A 24,717-nucleotide genomic window follows, 5' to 3' on the forward strand; every position below is an offset into this window, starting at 1 on the left:
TTACCCTGTGTGTGTGTGTGCAACAATGGAAGATAAACCATGTGGCCAAGCATACCGAGATATCATCATCGTTTCATGCATGCATGTGGCAGTTTTCATGCATCGCAAAGCACAGAACAAGTTACTCGTGGAATTTTGACAGGATGGTGTTCACATCCTCAAATATGTGCATAGCATTAATATCATTATAACCTGGTCATTAAATTAGCATAAAATAAATGCATTGTGAAAAATGCCTAGCATTTTTAATTTGTATGCGGTGAGCTTGCTGGAAAATTACTTGAATAAATCTGGAGGTGATGCCATTTTGAGAGAAAGTCTTAGGCATGAATAAAATCCTTAAGCATTTACTATAACTAGAGTGTCTTCGCTCCCTGGGGCGGCGGTGCTTGTAAACACCTCACTAATCAGAACACTCAGTGCTCACAGGCTTATTGTCTCATGCTTCTTTGACCCAGAGCATTCCTTAACATGATTAAAACAACACTATTAGCATTATTTCCAGAGAAAAGATACAGCAGGGAAAACATGAAAACTCCTTAACCTGTGACGTTATCGCTCTGCTATTATGAAATCTGCAAATATGAAAAACTTCTCGTTCACAACAAGAACGATAACTGTAAAGATGACTATATTAGCATCCACACCAGAGGACGAAAACTTAAAGACCCCCTGTGGTGAAAATCAAGCTTTTAATGTTGTTTATATGTCCCATGTGGTGATTTTAATATGCTTAAAGACAAACCATGTGCAAATTCATGTCAACACCATAAACTGCAGTGAAAAAAAGTCTCAAAAACGTGGTTTGAAATCGCTGGTGTTTCTTACGTCATAAACTACCTTGTAACCAATCACGTCAACATGCCGGCGGGCTTTAGCATATCATTAACTGCTGCGAAGCAGGGGAGTCTCAAAAGATGCCAGGTTATCCCAGTATATTTTTCTGTTGATATGAAAAATCGGCTACATTTAGCAATATAACTGGTGAATTATGTAAATGATGTATATTACGATGTTCTAAGTTGATCAAAGCGTTTAAAAGGATGCCGATTTTTAGATGGCAGCTGTGTGACTGTAAGATGGCGTACCGGAACCATAGACTGTAAAAAAAATGGACAAAGCGTCTGTGACTTCACCCATAGACTTTCTGAAGAACGGTTTTGAGGCCGTTTATGGGGGGTATGGGCGGCGCCATCTTGTACGATATTTCAATACAAATGTTCAGAAAGGACACAGAGGTGGTATGATGTGTTGTGTCAGATCATGGCCGACACGTCAAATTTCAGGAATTCCACTCGCCACAGCCTATGCTCGTTATCAGCTGTCAATCAAGCTGTCAATCAAAGTTAACCATACCCTTATTTGTCATACATTTTATATCTAAATACGATCTAACGAGTTAGAAAAAAATTCACCCCCCTCACAGTTGTCAGGCACTCGGAACCTATCGAAAAATACAATAAAAGTCCATGGGACCAACCTGTAAAAACATGAATTTATGCTGTGAAAACGGACATTTTAACATAGGGGTCTATGGATATTTGCTCCCTTTTGGGACCTGCCCCTAGCGGATTTTCGATGTATTGCAGTTTTTCGCACTTCCGGGTAGGCTTCATTTTTCAGATTAGAATGTTGCCGCTTGACCGGAACATGGTTTGTGTAACATTAGCAACACATTATTAGCTGTTTGATAACGTATAGTCAACATAGTCAATATTAATTAGCGTTATGTGTCCGACGTTGGAGAGAGCGATACATAAAACGCATTACCATTCGACGATGAGAGACAACGCTGTATGAGTGAGTGGAGGCGGGGCTAATTTGCATATTCAAGCTATTTTAAGACATAAATATTTTTTTTCACAGAAAAAAAAAAAAAACGTTTAAATATGCCATTTTGGTGATCAGATGAGTTTCAAGGGATACACTTATTGACTACAGGGGGACTTTAAAAATGCCAGTTATGTCCAGATAAGGATATCATTTAAAAATATATATGTAAAAACAATATATGTAAATACATAAAATACAAAACAAATACATATAAATAAATACATGTTATAATTTAAAAATGTATAAATTATGTCGTTTTTAAATGTAATTCAATATATTTATAAATATTATTTATAATTACATCAAATTTTAATAATTTATTATTTAATTTATATAGGATATAGTAGTAGACTGTCTTTAACAAAATTAAGTTATCATAGCCGATTCTCTCAGAGATTCTCTTTTTTGTTAGTCTCGCCATTATGCAATAGCGTGCAAATCACTGACCATGTCCAAAAATCATGTCCAGTGCTACAAGGAGTAACAGTGCAGCGCTTTCATTTCTTGTCGACAATGTGCCCTTTTTGATCTATAATGAACCATTCACAGTTTAAATCACACACTTTATGAGCTATTGTGTTTGATCATACAGCTGAATGCACTGGCTACAACCCCACGCAATGTTCAACTACTTTAAAAATCACATCTTCCATCATAGACTCAGAGGAGAGAAAACAGGATGGCAAAGAAATGGTAAAACTCTGTGCAAAACCGGCAACAATTACACCGACTAATCAAATACTTTATACTTGGGAATAATTCATTTGCTTATTCAAATAAGCTGCTTGTCTCTCAAGTGTAAAATTACAAGACAGGGAAAGTGTCAGGGCTCTAAATGTATTTAAATACTTATTTATAGAAGTGCCTAATAAATTCAGAATAATTGGTTTGATTAATTTGAGAGGAAAATGTTGTTCCCGTTGTTTGGTGGGTTGAGGTGAAATGAAACAAATTACCCCTCAGGATGCAAATTTATTTTCTTTTTTTTTTTAAAGTAAACTAACAGAGTTGACAAGAAACTCTAATTTGTCACCTTTAACTGCTTATATATATATAAAAAGAAATATGCTGAACTGAATTGCTAATGTAAAAGCATGAACAGAATTTAGCATACATATTCACATGAATCATAAGCTTCAGCATAAATTAGAGCAAATGACAGCATGATGGTGAAACTAAGAATTTTTTCAGGTGGCAAATATCCGAGTTTGACTTAGAGAATCAAGAGGACTTCCAAATTGTCTGAAATCACTAATCAAGTTGAATTTCAGTTAACATAAAACATTAGCAGGATCAAATGAATGCATCCGGCGATACTACGTCAACATCAGAGCATTCATGGTGTGAGGGCCATCCTTCCAATAGATGTCTGGTCCACACGGCAAAAGCAATATCGAGTCATGTGACAAGCTGGATCTGCTCAGGGGGTCTGGTCTGATGGGATTAAGATCTCTCTTTAAATGCATAGATTTCTTGCTCGAGTTCTTCACAACCTGCTCCAAATATGCTGACTGCTCATGTTTTCGGAAGCCCAAATGCTCTGGGAAATGGTGTTTAAAAAGTGCTTAAGGATGCAGAGAAGACACTTATGGGTTATTTCATAGCAGAGATATGGAGTAGCAAATCTACTATAAATGCAGTAGGTAACTTTTCTGATTTATTAAATTTGAGTGTGACTACTGGCTTTATTAAGTTATGCATATGAATTAGATTCAAATCACTATGTGGTCTTAAAAGGTAATATGTGTAAAAGTTGATACTTTCTCTTATCTCAGCTTAATATTTGAATAGTAATAGCTGAATGAAAGCAAACTAAAACCTACCACTCAAAAGTAAGATTTTTGTTTAAAAGAAATTTTAAAAAGACCATTTACACTCTATTCCCAATGAACAGTCTATTCATCAAAAATTCCTGAAAAAAATGCATCACAAAAGTATTAAGCAGCACAACTGTTTTCAACATTGATATTAATAAGAAATGTTTCTTGAGTAACAAATCAGCATATTAGAATATTTTCTGAAGGATCATGTGACACTGAAAATGCTGAAAGTTCAGATTTGCCATCACAGAAATAAACTACATTTTAAAATATATTCAAATTGAAAACAGTTATTTGAAATTAATATTTCACAATATTACAGTTTTACTGTATTCTTAACTAAATAAATGCAGCCTTGGTGAGCATATGATGCTCATTTTAAAAAAGAATTACCGACCTCAAACTTTTGAAGGGTACTGTATGTTGAATTAAGGAATTGCCAACATTCAAGTTTGTAATGAAGAGGCGAGCAAATAATGACAGAATTATAATTTTTGGGTTAACTATCACATTAATTCTTGCATGGATTCTTGTCCATTTACTTCTTAAGCATTCACACCACTTTTGTCTTTTGAATATGGGACACATGTATACAAATCCAAGCTACACCAGATCTAACACTGATATCATTTTATCTGAAGTGTTTAATACGATCAACAATTATCTGCAAGTATCAGCGTGCGTTAAGAAGGGAAGAATGCGCAGACAGCAGCTCTCGCTGAGATTCCTGGCCTTGAGAACAGTCTTGCTAAATTCCAAACATATTAGCACAAGCTCTTCGTGCCTCATGCCACTTGGTGCGGCTGCACTTCTCTGGATCTCCAACTCTCCCAAGACCTTGTAAGGCAGTAGGCAAAACAGCCCTGTCCAGGCGTGCCTTTACTGGTTGGAATGGTGAGATATTTGTGATGCGCAGGCAAATAACAAAATGCTTTGGCAGACAGTCAGGTTTGCTCCGCCTTACCAAAACGAATAAAAGAAAAAAAACTCACATTCCTTTCAGATATACGGCTTTGTACAACCTAGTTTACTCACTTAAAACAAATAGCTGAACATATGAAGATTTGTATGTCATACTAATATATGATAAATAGAAATGTAAATGTTTATTCATCTAATAGTTCAGGCATAAAATCAAGCAGTTTTCCAATCAAACAGATTGTTTAGAAAAATACGTATTTATTGGTTGCACTCTGTAAAGCAGCAATATAAGAGTGTTCTGTACGAGTGTATAAATATATTTATTTTAATGTGTTTAACTTTTTTGCATTTTCATATCTTTGAGGCATAACATTTAGAAAACAATAGTATACAGATAGTATTTTATGACGGACAGCCACATTCACAAAAAAAAAAATGTAGGCAACAATTCACATCGCCCTTTTAACTGTAACATGCTGTAAAAATTGTTTTACAATGAATCCACAAACCTGAAATGAGCTGCAAGTTCCCATAAACAAACTTTTACAAATCTATATATAAATCATCGCAAAGAGCATATACCAGTATTCTCATTGCTCAATGGTCTTTAGCTTTTAAAAGCATACTTTAATATGCTTTGTGGTCCTTATAAAGACTTGCAGTTTGTTGTAAGACGTTCTAAAGGACTTTATGAATCTTTCAGCAGAAGAATTCTCTGCAGTTTAGCTTAGAAACTTCCAAAGGCATTTCCTCTGGAACTGCTATCTTAATTAACTGTCTTGTAGTTGAGCAGTGAATATATTGGTTAACATATGCATGATGGAAAGACTAAAATGAACCCTCTTTTTCTGGTGAGATTAACTTTACCATTTTTGTTTGGGGTACCATAGACCCCAATAATGTGCCTATTAAAAAACACTAATAGTGATTTCAAAATTGACCTCTTATTTTCCCTTCAAATTATTTAAAAATGTTCCTCTGAGCTAACCAAACCCCAGTAGGCAGATAACTTTTAAGTTTTAACCCGCTTTTCTATCTTGGTGTGATAACTCAGTAGGGACTTGTGATCACACCTGTTTTTTTTTTTTTTCTCCAGTTGTTATATATAGACAGTGACCAAGAAAAAAAAAAGCTACTAAGCCAGTATGAGTGATAAATACTAAAGCCCTTTGTTGAAAAGTTTAACTTACACACATATCAACCTGTGAACCGCCAAAGCCAATGTGTTGATGGTAGGCAGATAGAGCATGACGTACCGTATGTGTGGAAATGTTAACTGTTTGTGATCACTACCTGACCAAAGCAATCCTAAGAGTAAGTGTGTATGCTGCAATACTTGGAGAAAAATCTATTTAGGCCTATTTTCTTTTTTATTATGACTTCTTGATAAACCATGGTGAACATGGGAAAGTAAAGTATGGTCCTTACACCTGGTCTTAAGAAGAGTTTAATTTTTTTTAAGGGTTACACTATGTTAAGGTGACGTAGTTGCATTGTACTTAGATAAAAACTGAGTAATATTAACTACATGTACTTTCTTTACAGTTATGGTTAATTCTGCATAATTTACTGTTAATACTATAGTAAGTACATGTAGTAATGTGCAACTACATCACCTTAAATTAAAGTGTCACCACTTTCAGATCTTTCGACAAAATAAGCTTATGCAATTTACATATGAATGTGCCAAGAGACGACGGTAAACATACAGAGAGCATCAGCTTTCGTTTCTGCTCTGATAGCTGCAAGAACGCACCAGCAGCGGTGAGTTCATGTTAGAAATCAGGAATAGTAGAAAACATTGGGCTTGGTACGTTTTTCATCTTCAAACTAAAACTTGGGTCTCTAGCTGACAAAGTTTAAATCCCGTCTGGCTAGCGCACTTCCAATAATGTTAGAGTAGGCAGTCTTTTGTGGTCGATAAAACACATTTGACGGCATGAGCGTTTACACTACGAAAGTAACACAGTCAAATGTGTTTTCAACTACCTCTGGGTGTGGTCGAAAGTGGACAAGCTCAAAACGTTTTGGACCCCGTTTACACCTGTATTTAGTGTTGTCCACTTGTGATCGGATCTTAATTTCAAGTTTAAACAGGGCCTAGGGAGGAAGGTGAGACAAACCAGTGCCAACGGAACAGCCCAGAAAGTCTTAGGAAAGTCCAGAAACCAGGGAGAGACAGGACGGTTGAGCCAGGGAAGATCACCTTCCAAACACCACGCTCCACACACCTCCCAAACACCATGGTTGGATGGAGTGTACGGCCTGAACGAACTCAGAACCGCACACTCACAACGACAAGGAAGTAAATGACAATTTACAAAAGCAACAACATGTCCAAAATATATTTTCAAAGTATGTAAGTATGCAGGATGGATGGATGGATGGATGGATGGATGGATGGATGGATGGATGGATGGATGGATGGATGGATGGATGGATGGATGGATGGATGGATGGATGGATGGATGGATGGATGGATGGATGGATGGATGGATGGATGGATGGATGGATGGATGGATGGATGGATGGATGGATGGATGGATGGATGGATGGATGGATGGATGGATGGATGGATGGATGCTTCCCTACTGTATATAATCAACAGTAATAGATAATTGCAAAGCAAAGATCCTTTTTCTTTTCTTTTCCCTTCTCCATTGCATTTGCCGAAAAATAACTTATACTCTTGCCAAGTTGCTTTGTCTAAAAAACTAGCTATCATCAGCAACTATGTGGGGGTAACTGCTATGTTGACTCAAAGTTGGACCTAAGCCCTGTAATTAAGGGTCAAGAGGTTATTTATATCATACAGCTGAGAATACAACATTTGGCTGGGTGTACACGTAACCATATCCTGCAGAGGTTACATAACATCCAAAGTCAGAACAAGCACCAGTTTATCAAGCTTGTCTGACAGGAGAAAAAAAAAGACTATATGACACCACACCATGCCGAATTCAAATCTCTCTCTCTCTCATGTTAGAAAATGATAGATTAATTTGATCTAATCTTGAGGGTGCGAATGACCAGGCTGCAGTTTAACATTTCTTGAGTATAAACAACGTAAATAAATGAATGAATAAAAGTATTCATTGATTAACAAAAATGTCTCGTTTTATTTTACTCTGCATTGATGACTTCTCAACAGGCTAGAAGAACCTTTTATCCCTTGTAGCCTGAAGAGAGAAGTCATCACTACAAAGTGGAAATAATGAGCCATATTTTTCCATTGCGTAATTAATGCATGACTTTTTAAATAACTGAAGCGCAAAATGAATGTTATAATTGGTTTCAGTGCACCCTTGCCTGGGCCTCCTCTCTTCTTAGCGAGGACGGTTACAGTGTTATGGAAGGGTTTCAATGAAGCTGAGGAGCAATTAATCCTGCATGCTGCGTATATCATTATCACCGGGCTTGTGTACAATTTCTGTATCTTCTCTGTGGAGACATACTGTGAATACAGTATGCCCAGCTTATTATGTGAAGGCGGATGGCATTTTGATAAGTACTGAGTTAAAAGAGATAGCTGTGTGTTTCAGGAAGTATACTATAATAGGTTTAAATATCAGGATGATGAGTGTATTCCTGCAGTGTGAATGATCTGATTATCATTACAATTATCTTGCAATTTGCTCAGTAAGCTTTAGATATCATAAGCAAAGGCATTATTTTAAAGAAGAAATCTATAACAAGTCTCTTTAACATGCATAATTAAAAAGATGAACATTTAATCGTTTATGTGATATGGATTATGCCACCATCTGTTTTTAATTTTTTACTGGCTAAATGAAGGCTAGCAATGCCAGGATCTTCTTATATAAATATTATAATAGAACAATAAACATTATTGCCTTGATTGTACAAAACACACACACGCGTTATAATATAATATATAAATGGTGTGATGTTATTTCCATCAACAGGTGCATACATTTTTGTATTGACAATGCAAGAGTCAAGCACTCTGTAAAGTCTCCTCCAGCACATCCCAAAGACTTTCAATGAATTTAAGGTCTGGACTCAGAGGTGCCAGTTCATGTATGAAAATTATTCTTCATGCTCCCTCCCAACCATTCTTTCACAGTTTGAGCCTGATAAAACTTGATATTGTCATCCTAGAATATGGGCAAGATGGTTACATGGTTGTTTAAGAAATGAAAAGCTACACACTCCATCAGTTAGGGTTAGAAGAACCCACACCCCCCACACCCCCCATCCCCACAACTACAAGGATTTCAGATATTGCCAACTTATTTTGTCCCCATAATAATGTAGGGTTTACAAGGCCCAACACACACACACACACTTACAACTTTTTATGTTAGATTAATCGCAATTAATTGATTTCACAATACTAGTAATTTCTTTTCAAAGGTATCAGAATTAGGATTTTAAAATGCATGATTTTCCAAATTTTTTTTTTTTCGAAAATTTCGAATTTATGATTTCACTTTTCTAACTTCAGTTAGTGTGTAATGTTGCTGTTTGAGCATAAACAACATCTGCAAAGTTACAACGCTTAAAGTTCAAAGCAAAGGAAGATATTTTCTTTTAAAGAATTCACTTTTTAAGGACTAAACAAACGGCTGGTCGGGACTACACAACATTTCTCCCGGGTTAGTGACATCACTAACCCTAAAATTTACATAAACCCTGCCCCCGGGAACACGCAGTCCATGTTGAAGCTCAAGCTGTCGCATTCGTCTTTTCACATGCAATATAGTACATAACACAAATGCAATAGCATGTCACTCTGAAGGCATCTTACAACAGTTCCCACATGAGCGAATTTATATATTATCATGACAAAATATGCTAATCAAAGACTTGAAGATAGTTAACTCTACATCAGCAACATAAATTCATCAGCTAACCATTCAGAAACGTCCTGTTGCATTCCACATGTTGTCACTTCTTCTTGAGTCTCTCCATCATTGTCCAGTTTAAACATAAAAGGCATAACAGATTTTGACATTTTAGTGCTTGTCTGCCTGAGGTAATCGGAGCTTCTAACACACAGGAGCTCTTGAAGCTCCGCCCTCTGTGCCAGGAGCAGCAGCTCATTTGCATTTAAAGGGACACACAAGAAACGACGCGTTTTTACTGACGCTAAAAAGGGACGATTTGTAAAAAATGATCTGTGTGGTATTTTAAGCTAAAACTTCACATACACACTCTGGACACAAGAGACTTATTTTACATATTGTAAAAATGGGCATTATACCACCCCTTTAAGCAATGCACTTGTAACATACAAAACCCTATCAGTTGCCTAGCAATGGCCTCATCCCTTCACTATTTGTTCTATGTATGTGGATTATACCTCAAATTGCAGAGCTTTTTGTGGAGAAGTATGCTATGATTGTTCTAAGCGATCAGACATTTTTCACCTGGCGGATGATAAAACAGACATAAAAATCCCATAGACAGAGTGTAACGACTCTGAACCCATGGGGGCCCAGCCATATCTTGGCACCAGCATATCATAGACATATGGAGATGGGTACTTTTGACTGGGGGCAGACTGCAGTAGTGTGGCGCACCGCAAACAACACTCACATTTTCTTCAGAAATTTAAATGTTTATCTGCTCTTTCTGCCTAAAGCTTTTGGTGTGTAACTCAGCCCACATTCTTTGTGCCGATGGATATGAATTATACCTAAATTGTTTGGCTTATTGTTACTTTATTAAGTGATCGGATGTAGAGTTTTCATCCAGAGGCCAATGAAACCTGTGGAAAAATCATAGACTTTTGCCTCAGGTAGTAAGCAACATCATCTTAGCCAGTGCATAGCAACACCCTAGTGATGCCACTGAAACCACTCTGAACACCTACTCTCACATTTCACTCTCACATCAACATGCTCTCACAAAGACACTCACATTTTCATGAAAAATCTAGATTGATTTGTAAAAGACTTTGAATAATGAACTTATTTCATTACATTATTTTGTGTAACTAATAACACTATGTAAATGAGTAAAGAACACTATGTTAATTGTAAGTCGCTTTGGATAAAAGCGTCTGCTAAATGAATAAATGTAAATGAGAGTCCTTGGGATTTGCGTGAACAAGAATATAAACTGGATCATGAAGGGCAGGCAAATGTTCTCCATGTGAGTGGCATGCAAGAGCAACGTTAGAGAAAAAGGCTTGTATAACAGCATGTGGTCTCTCTTTCTCTCCCATGCACTTTCCCTCAGCATGTGGGGGATGGGCTGCCAGCTGTTTCCCCCAGTACTATCATGTTAAAAACTGTTTTTGCTGAGACTACCGAAAAGAGATCACACATTCATTTTCTGCTTAGCTCCAGAAACCATACACAGGGCATGTTCGCATGTGTTAGTTTATTTATTTATTTTAGGGTGGTCCATCGATCAAAAAATGTAATCAAATTAATTACACGATATACCAATTAATTCTTTAAATTACTGCGACAGATGAAAGCACTGAATAGGCATTAAAATGTGGCTTTAGACTATTATAGTTTTATGAAGTTATTATTGAAGTACTGCAGTGAACATAATCTTATCACTGTCCACCGTAATGTGCAATCAAGTTATCCCTCCGAAGTCAAATTAGGGCTGTTTACACAGGAAGTATTCTTTCTGTAATAATTATTTAATTATCTGCAATTATTTTTAATTGTTATGGTAAGTTGCAACATTGGCACAATGGAAAACATGTCTCTACCTACATTTTTGCAAAACTCCAGAAACCTATACATACAATCCGAAGCAATTCCCAGTAGATTGTACAGCTTTCATTTCTTTCCACACAAATTATGATTAGGGTTTATTATTGATTAATAAAGAGTTGTTTTCACATGGTTCTTTGCACATTATTACGTTAAAGACCTCAAAAAACGTTTACCATAGTGAATGATTTGGACACTATTCCATTTTTGGACACAGCTCGAACCAGTTCCATATGTATAGCTTTTCTGCCATTGCTTTTAATCAGCACTCACCACACATTTAATTTCTGAACTGCCGCGATGCGTACAATTTCCAACGCAATATACCGTTGCCACGTTTATCTGTAATGGAGGAAATTGAATGCACTTTTATTTTGCATAATTCTCACAGTCATTGTTCCTGTTTTTAATGTGAATCCTTGCCCTCATGTGATCATTTCATGTGCTTCCCTAATGTGTCATGTTCTGATTGGTTCCTTGTTTCATGTGTCATGTTTTCATTGGTTGATTTAGTCATGTGGCTCTCTGTTCTGTTTGGTCATTGGTTCATTGTGTTCATTGCTTTCAGGTGTGTCTAATGTCATTAATCCTCATACTACTATTGTCTCTTTTCTAGCTTTGTTTCGTGTAACGGCTGATTGGTGAGTTTATGTTCAGGTTAAAGTTTAGTTCATTGTTCTGTGTCAAGTCAAGTCTGTTTATTTTTGTATTTGTTAAAGTTTTGTTAATAAAATCTGCACATGAGTTTGGAATACTCACCTACAATGGAGTTTATTACAGTTTGCTTCCTCAATTTAATTGAAATTCAGGAACTAAACAGAAATTTTAACAACACAGATTTAATTCATCAGACATTTAACTGACAAGACATGCAACAATTGATGGTTACAGAACAGCAGTTGAAAGCGTTTTTCTCAAATATTACAAATGATCCCCATGTCCTCTTTTAAATCTGCATATAATGTCTCCAGTACAAAACAACACTTGAGAGAGTACCGGATTGGAACTAATTAGTCCTTATGCAATTGAATTACCCTATATTGTCAGTTTGTACTCAGCACAGGCCCTTTAAAGGCTTTTACGTCGCCTCATTATACTTCACCAAATTACACCAATAAAGTTTCAAACCGAATCTCTTAGATCAACAACTCTGCTCAGATTTCGCCCTGGTGACATTTTCCCTGCAGAATCCCCCGATTTCCTTTGCTGGCCAATTTGTTCAGACATCCTGTGAATCTAAATACTATAGAGAAAGGTGACGCAGGTCTCTAGACTCTGGAATGGTCTGTAGGATCCCATTAATCACTCACTCACACCTCCTCCAACTACACGCACACACAAACATAAGCGCACACACTCCAGCCGATCGCTCAACCTCGTCGTTGCTCATCTCTTCCCCTACTTTTAAAACAGAAATAGGAATAGCAGTGTCACTGCTGCTTTAGCACGCATGCCCTTTCAGCAGACCCTCTGTAGACACATCCTCTAATGACCAACACAATGAGCCTGGAATATGACCACTACCTATTAGCCCATTCTTAATGCTTTTAGAAAGAAATGGTCTTACAAAGGCAAGGGCAAATCCACAAATTGGATGTTGTTAAGCCATGTGGTAGTTAATTTAGGAGAGGAGGGATGGGATGCAATAAATTGAGGACCATTTTAGGTAGTATACCGTTTTGCTGGATTGTCTTGGAATACAAATGTTCTCACTAATGGCCTTTTATCAAAGCAAATGTCTAGAGTTTTGCATATATCGATATGGACAAAGTAAAAAAACATTGACCCTTTAAAGGCACTTTTTGTAACATCTATTCAATTATTTAGCTGTCTAGCACAATAATGTAACGTCTCAGCAAATACTGATATATGTGGTTAATTGCAATGAAATTGATTAATTAACTAGTATTTCATGTAATTATGTTAATATATTACATTGGTAATCAATTGATGGCCCTAATTAATAATGAAGCACTTACGGTTTGGTGTCTGTATTGACGTTGCTACCTGTTCCACCGTAATAAAGCCATCTGAAAAGGAAGACAAAGGAAACTGGCATCTGTGTAAACAGACATGTCAAGTGGCTGTCAAAAATCAGAAAGGGACATAAATGCTTCATCTTTTAACTTGCTGTAAAGCAAGCCCACTCTCAGGGTTTTAAATGAATCACAGGAGTGCACTCTTGGAGATTTCCCATGAATACTTTGATTGCAGCCACGCTTTATTCTAATGATTCAGACAATCTGGCAATCATGTATTGCCCAGAGCACATGGAAGCGTAACGGAATAACATTTCAACGGATCAAATATGTCACTATAAGGTTTAGAGTTAAAAGTCCAGTGTGTACACATTTTGTTCTAGCAGTGAATTTGTATGCTGGTTTCAAAGTCCTACAGTACTTCAAAATATTTGAAATAATGTTAAATAAAGTCCTTTCCTCCAAATACCGAAATGTACTTTAAAGGAAAAACCCCTGAGAAATATCCAATGGAGTAAAAATTGTGGCAATTAGTCCCGCTCTCCCCTATCAAAACATCTATCCTCATTCCTCACTGTGCTGGGAACACTGCTTCATAACTACCGGGCAGATCAGCACTTAATTTGGATTCATGGATCATCATTATTCAACAGCCTGACTCATGCCGCCTATACTAGTTGACAAACTGGAGGTGTCAAATTTCTAGACAAATGTCATTAGCTCGACCCATTCACTGTTGTAAAAACATCCTATGTGTGTTTGATTAAAAATGCACTGTTGCTCTGGCAGGTTCCGCCAACTTAGAAATAGGCTGTCGAATAACCACTGAAGCATTGCCTCTACCTCTTTATCTGGTGTGTGACCTACTTAATGATGAATCTATAATAACTCAGTGGAGGAAAACATGTATTGGCTTGTGCATGAAAATGTGTTAAATTAGAAAAAATAAATAAAGGAAGTGATACTAGAGCGGTCTTACTCGACGGGAGATTGGGCCGTTATTAATTAGCAAACGATGTTGGCAAAAAAGCATTATAAATCATCTTGGCCTTTCTGTATTAATATCAGGCATAATAGATGGCTTTAGTTTGTTGTGACCAGTGCATTGAGACTGTGCAACACAAAAGCAACTGGAGGTGATTAATGGACATCGCTGGATGTAGACGCCAGATCTTGTTCTTTTTTGGTCAAGGGAAAATCCAGAAGCCCTCACATGCTGATATCTTCCCTATTAAAGCTCTCTTCCTTGATTTGAGCCTTGTAATAGTATTACGGATGACATTGTGGTCATTGATTTTTGGCCTTGAGCAGTGGCGATTACCATCTTCTGTCAGTTATTGTCCGTCTGAGATTATGAATGACTCATATTTGATTTTGACAAAGAGATGGCAACTGAATGTCAGGACTATTGAGAGATAACTGAATCGTGCACTAGAAGCGTTCGATGGATATTTCAGTATCAATCTGTGTCCTTTTGTTACAGGGATCAATTTGAGCTCAGGTTCTGTTTGAGGAGACGTTTAATAAAATATGTTTATATTGAACATGAGGATTAACCATGTTTAACACACTGTAAAAACAGGGCATTTATATCACTTTAAAACAAATTAAGGCAACAGTTTGCATGCCTTTTTAGTTTTTGTACTTAATTAGAAGTTATCATGACTTAAAATCTGACAATTATCTTATTCAGACTTAAATGAACAGTTCACCTGAGAAAGGAAAACTCATTTAACCTCATGTCCTTGAGGCACCCATATGAATTTCTTTCTACTGTGGAACACAAAATAATTAATTTAGTTACTTTTCAGCATTAATTTCATATATAGGCCTATGTGTAATGGAGAAAAACTTCACTCCACTGACTTCACCGTTGGGTCTAGTCGGACGGCGTCGGGTTTTTTGTGCTGATTCAGCATGTTGAATCGGCGTCGGCCCATTGGTGAGAGAGAGAGCTCTGATTGGCTGTTCAGCTTTGTCGAGTCGGTGCACAAGAATAAAAGCGAAAATGATAAAAGCGAAAGTGATGAAAACAAGCAAAGAAGTCAAGGCGGTACAGATAGAAGGCTGTTACAATTTTACATCATCTTACCTGAGCATTCGAACGCACAAATATTTTCATAACAACATGACCCAAATTCAGTGAATAAAGTGATCTGCGTGATTGATATTCAAAATGGCAAGCAAGCGCTGCTTTGTTAACGGTTTGTATATCTGCTATATCACAACATCCTCCCACCATTATAAAAATATATATAGTATAGCTATTATTATATTCATTCGCACAAGCCACCTAACACAGGTTTGTTCATTCAATAGTATTTGTATGCCTAAAATGAAAGTGATGTAGTGGAGTGTGATGAAAATAGAAGCGAGGGTCTCCACAAAATCCGTCACAGAAGAGACGCGCGATAATACCAGGTGTAACTATAATGTGTCTTGGCTGACTACTTGTTCACCAAAAATGCATCTTAATTCCAGGTGGAAACTGGCTTTCTCTCTCTCTTGCTCGATTTCATGGATTTTGTATATAATTTGCAGGCATCAGGGAGCCACTATATGCGAGAGACTCCCGGACCTTAATCCCGGAGATATAATTATGAAAGATGATATATCAATCACTAATCAGTGGGGTTTTTCTTGTTTCTTTTTTTTTTGCTTGAATTGTACAGACAAAACATTAGGTGTTTTTCAAATCAGCTTCAAAAAAATTAAATACATCTAAGTTTGGAACGACCCAGAATTTTGGGTATACTATCCCTTATTTTGTACACACTATAGACTAAACCATAATTAGCATGATTATTCAATCATTAAAAGTAATATCAACATGCAGTTAACTTATTTCTTAAGGTCTTCCAATTTGATTCAGATTTACTCTGCAAAATTCCACCATTGTCAGGAGCATCATTAAAAATAGTGTTTTAACATTACACTTCAGGGCTAATCTGTGAGACATGGCAAGTCTTAATACTTCCTGTCTCTTCAGGTAATCAGATCTGACAGCATTAAAAACATGCAGTACTCAGACATGAGTGCTCTAGTGCCAGCGCTGTACATCATCTGTCTGTTAGTCCTGCTGTTACCATGGCAACCTGTCAGGACAGGAAGTGGCAACCAAAATTATTCTGAAGGTCATACCTGAGCACTCAAAAAACAGAAGGGAGAGAGATAGAAATGCAATTTGCACAATTGGCAATTTGCAGAGTTGGTTACCTGTAATTTGTGGTTGCATGTATATGACAATCGATATGAGCACATGAATTACAATAAATGTTATTCACCTCTGTAATTTTGGGGTTATGTAATTCATTTCACAATATTTAACAAGAGCAAAAATGATCTGCCAAAGTCATTTTCTCAAATACAGGGGTTATTTTTCATATGAGCCACAGTGTTGATTTTTGAGTTAAATCTACAACGATACAAAACATCCCAGATGATCCAGCAGCCAGTGTGAGGAGCATTAGGTCTGCTCCATTAGTTCAGCGCTGCATGATGAACTGCACAGTAACTCTGAGATACGCTAATGAGCTAAGCATTCTCAGCATACCATGTGTTTGTGTGTGAATGTGTGTGTGGGAGAGAGAACGTGAGAGATTGGAAAAAAAGAGGTTTTGGAAAGATGTGGAAGTCAATCGTTTGAAATATTATTGCATTTAAATGCAATACGCTGACTGATAGCATTCATGCTTTCTTGAGGTGCTTATAAATTAGCATTCTAATGTGCATACATAATTTCCACTTACTTCACTATGTGTTTATACGTCATGTATTTTGCATGTAATATATTTAGGCTTGCCACAAAGGGTTAGGGGATTCTTATTCACCTATCATTTCTCTCTGATTTTAGGGGTAAGTTATAGGGGTAGGGTTAGGTTTAGAGGTATATATATATACATATATATATACTGTATTTATATATATATATATATATATATATATATATATATATATATATATACACACAGTACTGTGCAAAAGTCTTAGGCATGTTAATATATACATATATAATATATATACAGTGAGGAAAATAAGTATTTGAACACCCTGCTATTTTGCAAGTTCTCCCACTTGGAAATCATGGAGGGGTCTGAAATTGTCATCGTAGGTGCATGTCCACTGTGAGAGACATAATAAAAAAAAAAATAATCCAGAAATCACAATATAGGGCTGTTTTCGACTAAGGATTTTCATAGTCGAATCTGATTCGTTAGATTTTGCCGTAGTCGACTGATAGTCGGACCTTTTTTTTTCTTTTTTTTTAGATAGCAGCTAGATTTTTTCCATTTCAAACAAAAGAGCTAAAAAACACATATATATCACACATACAGTATATCATAACATTTCATAAACATGAGGAGCAATATGAGAGAGAAATTTGGTGATGGTTGTTTAGGTACATTAAACCACATAAAGCTTTTTCACGCCCATGAGAACCGCGTGGAGTCAACTCGCACATGAGAACCGCGTGGAGTCAACTCACAGCCGCTCCGCAGCCCTGCTGAAAATGTGAAGCAGAAACGCTTAATATCAGTTAACGTCCATAATAATTGGACTCTGGGTTCGATTTTTTGACCATTTTCATTGGTTATGAGGAGCAATATGAGAGGGAAATTTGGTAATCGTTGTTTAGGTACATTAAACAATGTAAAGCTTTTTAACGCACATGAGAACCGTGTGGAGTCAGCTTTTTAACGCACATGAGAACCGTGTGGAGTCAACTCACAGCCGCTCCGCTGCCCTGCTGAAAATGTGAAGCAGAAACGCTTAATATCAGATAACGTCCACAATAATTGGACTCTGGGTTCGATTTTTTTTTACCATTTTAAGTGGTTATGAGGAGCAACATGAGAGGGGAATTTGGTAATCATTGTTTAGGTACATTAAACCACCTAAAGCTTTTTAACGCACATGAGAACCGTGTGGAGTCAGCTTTTTAACGCACATGAGAACCGTGTGGAGTCAACTCACAGCCGCTCCGCAGCCCTGCTGAAAATGTGAAGCAGGTTTTTGAATACAGTTTTATTTATTTACATTAGTAAGCTACAGGACATGTCTTTCAAAACATGACCTGCGCGAAAGCGAAAAAAATAAAATAAATGGTACCCAGCCCTTCTGAAAATGCGAATGCGTCTCTGTCCCCAGCACATTTCAAACCAAACTGACGCCCATGTATATTCGACTAAGAGGTTCGTAGTCGAATCAGACCTCTCCGAATCGAATCGTCGAATCCTCGACTATTAGAAGTCAGCCCTATCACAATATATGATTTTTTAACTATTTATTTGTATGATACAGCTGCAAATAAGTATTTGAACACCTGTCTATCAGCTAGAATTCTGACCCTCAAAGACCTGTTAGTCTGCCTTTAAAATGTCCACCTCCACATTTATTATCCTAAATTAGATGCACCTGTTTGAGGTCGTTAGCTGCATAAAGACACCTGTCCACCCCATACAATCAGTAAGAATCCAACTACTAACATGGCCAAGACCAAAGAGCTGTCCAAAGACACTAGAGACAAAATTGTACACCTCCACAAGGCTGGAAAGGGCTATGGGGAAATTGCCAAGCAGCTTGGTGAAAAAAGGTCCACTGTTGGAGCAGTCATTAGAAAATGGAAGAAGCTAAACATGACTGTCAATCTCCCTCGGACTGGGGCTCCATGCAAGATCTCACCTCGTGGGGTCTCAATGATCCTAAGAAAGGTGATAAATCAGCCCAGAACTACACGGGAGGAGCTGGTCAATGACCTGAAAAGAGCTGGGACCACCGTTTCCAAGGATACTGTTGGTAATACACTAAGACGTCATGGTTTGAAATCATGCATGGCACGGAAGGTTCCCCTGCTTAAACCAGCACATGTCAAGGCCCGTCTTAAGTTTGCCAATGACCATTTGGATGATCCAGAGGAGTCATGGGAGAAAGTCATGTGGTCAGATGAGACCAAAATAGAACTTTTTGGTCATAATTCCACTAAACGTGTTTGGAGGAAGAAGAATGATGAGTACCATCCCAAGAACACCATCCCTACTGTGAAGCATGGGGGTGGTAGCATCATGCTTTGGGGGTGTTTTTCTGCACATGGGACAGGGTGACTGCACTGTATTAAGGAGAGGATGACCGGGGCCATGTATTGCGAGATTTTGGGGAACAACCTCCTTCCCTCAGTTAGAGCATTGAAGATGGGTCGAGGCTGGGTCTTCCAACATGACAATGACCCGAAGCACACAGCCAGGATAATCAAGGAGTGGCTCTGTAAGAAGCATATCAAGGTTCTGGCGTGGCCTAGCCAGTCTCCAGACCTAAACCCAATAGAGAATCTTTGGAGGGAGCTCAAACTCCGTGTTTCTCAGCGACAGCCCAGAAACCTGACTGATCTAGAGAAGATCTGTGTGGAGGAGTGGGCCAAAATCCCTCCTGCAGTGTGTGCAAACCTGGTGAAAAACTACAGGAAACGTTTGACCTCTGTAATTGCAAACAAAGGCTACTGTACCAAATATTAACATTGATTTTCTCAGGTGTTCAAATACTTAGTATTTGCAGCTGTATCATACAAATAAATAGTTAAAAAAATCATACATTGTGATGATTTTTTAGATTATGTCTCTCACAGTGGACATGCACCTACGATGACAATTTCAGACCCCTCCATGATGTCTAAGTGGTAGAACTGGCAAAATAGCAGGGTGTTCAAATACTTATTTTCCTCACTGTATATATATATATATATATATATATATATATATATATATATATATATATATATATATATATATATATATATATATATATATATATATATATAATGTATATATTCACTCAAATTGTCCTGCTAAGTATTGATTATGATTTTCAATTAATAAGAAACAAAAATAACGTGTTATGTAGAATATACACATTAGGATATACACACTAATGCTCAAAAGTTTGGGATCAGTAAGATTTAATATTTTTTTGAAAAAAATCAAAGGATCAGAGGGAGAGTGAAAACTTTTACAGTACACAAAAAAATGAATGCTGTTCTTTTGAACTTTCTATTTCTTAAAGAATCCTGAAAAAGCTCCAGATCAGCATATTAGAATCATTTCTGAAGGATCATGTGATACTGAATCAGCTTTATTACTGATTTTACTGTATTTTTGATTAAAAAAACTGTGTATATAATTCTTATTTTATATCATATATCATAATTTATTGTTTTGCTTTATTTATTTTTTAAGTTTTAGGGTGTGCTCAAACCTCCATCACAAAGCATTTTGCAGGCAAATGTAAGACCATCTGCCTGTGAGCAGAACTTGGGTGATGCAACAGGACAACATCCCAAAGCTTATGAGTAAATCAACAACCGAATGGCTTCAACACAAGAAAATAATCCTTCAGGAGTGGCCCAGTCAAGACTACTGACCTCGGCCCGGTTGAGTTGCTTTGGCATGACCTCAAGAGAGCGATTCACACCAGACATCAAAAATACTGCTGATCTGCAACAGTTCTGTAAAGACCACTGGTGCAGAATTCCTACTGACCGTTGTTCACGTCTGATCCGCAATTACAGGAAACGGTTTGGTGGAGGTTATTGCTGCCAAAGGAGGGTCAACCGGTTATTAAATCCAAGAGTTCACATACTTGGATAGGTTCTTTTACAGAACAGACATACCAAAAATGTTCCTGTGTTCACAAATCTGTGTAAGTCCACAAGTTTCAGAATATTACATCAGTCTACAATGTTTGTTTTTTTTCCTTCAAGAGTTAAATTTTAAATTCAAAATATAGTCAGGTAACAAATATCTAAGATAGTTTTTTTTTTTATGCAGAAGCAAAACTAAATGTTTTTGTATAGCTTGATATAAGAAATCAATCATGGATCAATGAATGGTCATCAGTGGATCTTGTTTTATCTCTAACATTGCCATTAAACAAATGCTGCTAACACAAATATCATCATATTTGGGACTCTTTCCAGTTTGTTATCATAATCCTGAAATGTAAATTATAAAATAATCACTACAAATCAGCACAATAATCACTACATAATAACCCAAAATCACTGTAAAGCGTGTGTGTGTGCGTGCGTGTGCGTGCGTGCGTGCGTGCGTGCATGCATGCGTGTGTGTGACAGCATGATTACAAGTAGATTGCTACAGAAGACACCTTTTAATGAGAACTGTATATATTACAGGCTTCCTTTGAGATTTTAATCTAGGGTGCTCCTCAGAGGAACGCCCATTATATTCTTTTCAATTAAGTTATGACTTAAATTCTCAAGTACACTAGATAACATAACAGATAAAAATAGAGTATTATTAATAACTGGTGTATAAAATGGGTGACAGCTGTGTGACACTAATTTTCCTGCTAGGCCGTTCGATTGATAGGAAAACTGATATGGAATAATATCAGCAGAAACACATGTATATATATATATATATATATATATATATATATATATATATATATATATATATATATATATAGGTCAATATTTTCTGATGAACTGAAATGACTGAATATTAGCATGGCTTCCCTCTTCCTCGTGTGATACTGCACAGCATTAAAAGCTTGATATAGAAAGTGTTCCTTGTTTTAGTTTTGACGTGTTATTTTGAACATGGTCAAACAGACAAAAAGAGCAGAAACTTTTGAACAGAAACAAAAAATACGATAACGGTGACATTATGCAATATGATGTTTTGAGTGGGAATTCATGTAAAAAAAAAAAAAAATAGCCAGAGAATCGACACTTTAATCTCATCCCATGTTAAATCTGCAGTCACACTGTATGCATGACAAGGCAATGGGATAAGCCTGAGACATGTCAGTCCTCTTATTACCACAGGGTTTCCTTTCTCTTTAAAAAAAGCATGTTTGGGCTGAGATTTACTCTTGTAGAAAACAGGATTATATACCGCAGATCTTATCGGATACTGACCCGAGCAGCGGAGGTGGTATTTTAAAATAACGCTTCTGCCTCCTTGTTCTAAAGAACAGCCTTCACCTTCTCGTGTGACAACTTGACTAAAGCTCCACCGCCTCTTCCTGAGAAAAGGGAGAGGAGATGAGACGTTCCAGCCAGCTAAAAAATTCCCCAGGTCTCCAGCTCTCTGCGGCTCCCCAGGATGTCACCTTGAGAAAGATGAGGCCGGTGTGTAAGCTCTCTGCCGCACTCTGTGTCAGGGCTCCTTAATAAATCATTAACGGCTTATGAAAAAGGTAAACTTCCTTCAGGCCACAGGAGCCATTTGCACCAAATACATGGCACAGGGCCAGCACACTATCTCTTTTTCTCATCCACTCACAGAATAATAACTGAGACATGTTTTTGAGGTGACTTATTGAATGTATACAGTGCAAAAAGTCCCACAAGACCAGGACAGAGTCATGTTGCAGTCGTATGCCAGAAAACATTGTGAGCACCACAAATCAGACCAAAATGTGATCTTATTTAAAACATGATCATAATGCATTGATTTTTTTAATACAAATTCTATAAAATTATATTTAAATGTGTCATTAAACTACTTGAGTAGTTAAAAATATATCCTGATGATGCTGCATTTAAATTGCTATGTACAATCAACTTGGATGTTTAAGTCATTTCAACTCAAATAACATTAAAGTGACTTAATAAACTTATTTAAAAAAAGTTAAAGCAATGTAAAAACATATGTTGTCATAACTTAATGACCATATCATCAAGGAAGTTAATACTCTTATTCAGCAAGGATGCATTAAATTTGTCAAAAGTGACAGTAAAGACATTTATAATGTGACCAAAGATTTCTATTTCAAATAAATGCAGTTCTTTTGATATATTCATCAAAGAATCTTGAAAACATTGTATTGCAGTTTCCACAAAATTGAAAGCAGCACATCTTTTTAGAAAGAAATACTATCTGCGAGGATTTCCAGTTGGCATGTTGGCATTAGTGGAATTGCATTAGCATGGTTTAAATCATACTTATCTGACCGTTATCAGTTTGTAGCAGTAAATGAAGAGATGTCTCATCGATCACAAGTTCAGTATGGCGTACCACAAGGCTCAGTACTAGGAACGTTGCTGTTCACTCTGTACATGCTACCATTAGGAGATATCATTAGGAAGCATGGAATTAGCTTTCACTGTTATGCCGACGATACTCAGCTCTATATTTCTTCACGCCTAGACGAAACTTACCAATTCACAAAATTAACGGAATGCATAGCTGATATAAAAAATTGGATGACTAGAAATTTCCTACTACTTAACTCAGAAAAAACAGAGATTCTAATTATTGGACAAAAAACTTCCTCACGTAATAATCTAGAACAGGGATGGGCAACTTCGGTCCTGGAGGGCCACTGTCCTACAGAGTTTAGCTCCAACCCTGAAAAAAATCACCTGCCTGTAATTTTCTAGTAGGACTAACTCTAACTCTGTAGGACAGTGGCCCTCCAGGACCGAAGTTGCCCATCCCTGATCTAGAATACTGTCTAACACTTGATGGCTGCTCTGTTAAGTCTTCGTTGTCGGTTAGGAACCTGGGTGTGCTCTTTGATACCAATCTTTCATTTGAAAGTCACGTGTCTAGTATCTGTAAAACCACATTTTTCCATCTTAAAAATATATCTAAATTACGCCATATGCTCTCATTGACAAATGCGGAACAATTGGTTCATGCGTTCATGACCTCAAGGCTAGATTATTGTAAAACTCTACTGGGTGGTTGCCCTGCACGCTTAATAAACAAACTACAGCTAGTTCAAAACGCTGCAGCTCGAGTTCTTACCAGAACCAGGAAGTATGACCATATTAGCCCGGTTCTGTCAACACTGCATTGGCTCCCTATTAAACCGCATAAATTTTAAAATATTGCTGATTACTTACAAAGCACTAAATGGTTTAGCTCTGCAGTACTTGAGCGAGCTCTTAACGCATTATAGTCCTTCACGTCTATTGCGATCTCAAAATTCCGGCCAGTTAATAATACCTAATAATACCACTCTGTCAGTTCAAAGCCAGATTAAAGACATAGCATTCTCTTTGACCTAGCATTCACTCGTTACATCATAAGAAGAATGGCATCTACGCTAATTTTAGTGTCTTTGTTTATCCCGAGGTTTTCCCGCAGCCTGCCGGATCCAGGCCGTATCCAGATCTGACGAAGGACCTTCGCCTGGACCCGATGACAATGCAGTGCTGAAGTGCCAACTAGTCTCTCCCTATGGAGGATCCCTTTACCACTCTACAGATAAAGCGTTTTCGGGAAATTCGTTTCGCGTACCTACCCCGAAGTGACAAAATAAAATAAAATTCTGTATCAAAATTTATAAGGAAAGACCAGTACTTTGTTTAGGCTTGGTTTGTAGGGAATTACAAACCTGCGCACATATATTCAAACACACATAACTATAGAACCAATTCTTAATGCGCATGTGAACGCCATCAGCGTTTCTCACAGGTTCGCGTTTGAAGTCTGTGTA

The sequence above is a fragment of the Scardinius erythrophthalmus genome (assembly GCF_964197995.2).
Source record: "Scardinius erythrophthalmus genome assembly, chromosome: 11".
Classification (NCBI taxonomy): Eukaryota; Metazoa; Chordata; class Actinopteri; order Cypriniformes; family Leuciscidae; genus Scardinius; species Scardinius erythrophthalmus.